This window comes from Coturnix japonica, chromosome 5, assembly GCF_001577835.2.
Source record: "Coturnix japonica isolate 7356 chromosome 5, Coturnix japonica 2.1, whole genome shotgun sequence".
NCBI lineage: Eukaryota > Metazoa > Chordata > Aves > Galliformes > Phasianidae > Coturnix > Coturnix japonica.
In genome coordinates, this window is record NC_029520.1 from 29607679 (window position 1) to 29610318 (window position 2640).

Consider the following 2640-nt stretch of genomic DNA (forward strand, 5'->3'; position numbering starts at 1 on the left):
CTAATGCCTGCTGTCATCATGTGTTTTATTAAGATGACATTGAATAGTATGAAAATGTGTGTGTTTTTTTTTCCCCATGCAGTGTTGCAGAATCTATAATTCCAAGCATTTGTTTCATTACATGACATATTGTCCTATGAAATTTTAGAGGTTGTGAATAAACAAAATGTTCCTGGAAAGCTGACAATTTGTTTTTTTCGGTTAATGTTACAACTGTAATGAAGAGATAAATTCCTTTTAATGATTTTTAAGTGATGCATAATCTTTGGATGTATACATTACAACCTAATTCCTCCACAGTATGGTGATGTAATAATGTATAAAACACCCATGCAATCCAAAAGATAATTATGATAATATTTCCATTCATACATATGAGCATTTGAGGTATAACTATTTCCTAAAACCATAAAAATTACATTTAAGTAGAAGAAATCTTATGAAAAAAAGTTGTGGAAAAGCAGAAAAAAGAATTTTAGTGTTTTGATTGATTTGGGGAAAACTGTGTTGAATATAACAACATATGCGTATAAAGTCAATGAGGATTTGCATAACTGAATCAAATCTTTTCAATTCTGATACAAAATAATTTTTTTGAGTTTGGCTGCGCCACCTGTGTTTACTGCTTACACTTTTACGACTACAGTTAGCTACTAACGTTTGATAAAGCTTTGACATACTTGTTTTTGAGCATCACCATGTTATGTGTGCTTTCCTTGGCATGCGCAATAGTTTAGTGCTATCAGTTGCCACACCTTCATAAAACACTAAGTAGTCAAAAAGCACAGTAAATTCATTGGGGGGAAATAATATTTTTTATACTAAACAGTTAATATGGCAGGAAATACAGGCAGATCCTGGAAACCTCTGGAGCCTCTGGAGTACTGAAAGTGTGCCACTATGGCTTCACTGAAGGCAAATAATATCTGACAAATTTGATGGCCTTATGCAACAGGGTTACAGTGCTAGTGGATAAGAGAACTGATGTCATCTACCAGGACTTGACTTGCGTAAAGCATTTGACACTGTCCCACGTAACATCCTTGTATCCAAACTATAGAGATGTGGATTTAACATGATGTCCATTTGGTAGATAGGGTCCCACTCAAAGAGTTACAGTCAACAGCTTGATACCAAGTCTTGTGGAGACCAGCAAGTGGTTGACACACTGAAGGGAAGTAAGGTCATCTAGGAGGACCTTTAGAGGCTTGAGAATTGAGCCTGTGGTAACCTCATAAAGTTCAACAAGGGCAAGGTGCTGCACCTGAGTCAGGGCAATCCCAAGCAAGTATAGAGGCTGGGTGATTAATGGATTGAGAACAGCCCTGTGAAGAAGGACTTACTGGTGTTGGATGAATTCAAAATGAGTAGTAGCTTGCAGGAAAGAAAGCTGATTGCTTCTTGGGCTACATCAAATGAATGAATAGCAGGTCAATGGAGATAATTCTTCCCCTCTGCTGCCCTTTTGTGAGTTTGTGCCTGAACTACGGTATTCAGCTCTGGGGCTCTGGTACAAAAAAAAAACAACAAAACAAAACAAAAAAAGAAAAACCAAAAAAACCAACCAAACAAAACAAACCAAAAGAACAAGAATAAAAAAAAACACTGAAAACAAACAAAACACCTGTTAAAACAAGTCCAGAAGACTCAGAAGATGATCAGAAGGCTGGAACATTTTTGTGAAAAAAGGCTCAGAGAGTAGGAGTTGTTTAGAAGACTGTTGGTGTCCTTCTGATGGCCTTCCAGTCCTTAAAGGAGGCCAACAGGAAAGACACGGAGATACCCTTTATAAGGGAGTGAAAATATAAGGGATAATGGCTTTAAAATAAAAGAGGGTAGATACAGACTAGACCATGGGGAATAAATTATTTATTATGAAGATAGTGAGTCCTTGAAATAGGTTGCCCAGAGATTATGTGGATGCCTCATCCCTGGAAATGTTCATAACCATGTTGGATGGGGCTTTAGTTAACCTGAAAGTGTCCCTGAAAGGAAACTTGGATCTATATGATTATTAATGTCCCTTTCAACACAAACCATTATATGATTCTATGATTCACAACGACCTTTGAGGTGAGATGGGATATGATAGTTTTAATGGACCTCTTAGCATCTCAACATAAACACACAAGTAGTAGTTGTAGTGTATCTGTATCTGTCATCACCCTTCTATAGCATGAAATATTATTGTGTTTTCTATATTTCAAGTAAGTTACAGTTATGAAAGCTGTCAACACTTTCTATTAAAAAATATGCATGGTGGCTGCTGTTATTCTATGCTTCTCTTCATCCATGAACATATTCCTTAATTACATCGCCATGACATCCTAACAAGGTAAAAAATTTCTAGGCAGTAACCAACCTTAACTGGCAAAACTGGCAAATGTAAGCTATCAGATTGAACACATATTTTATAAACTAGATTAAAAAAAAAATCATAAATATGGGTTTTAAGGGATTTTAATCCTTTGTTATAAACACATACAAAGCTTAGAGTTCATTTCCATTTTAAATACTTACTAACAGACATACCAAGTGGGGTAAACATGTAGGACAAGATCCCAGGGCTCGGGATTACAGAAATCTAACAGCAGTCAATCCAAGGAAATGACAGCATGTGACAGAGGCAGGAGGTCCACT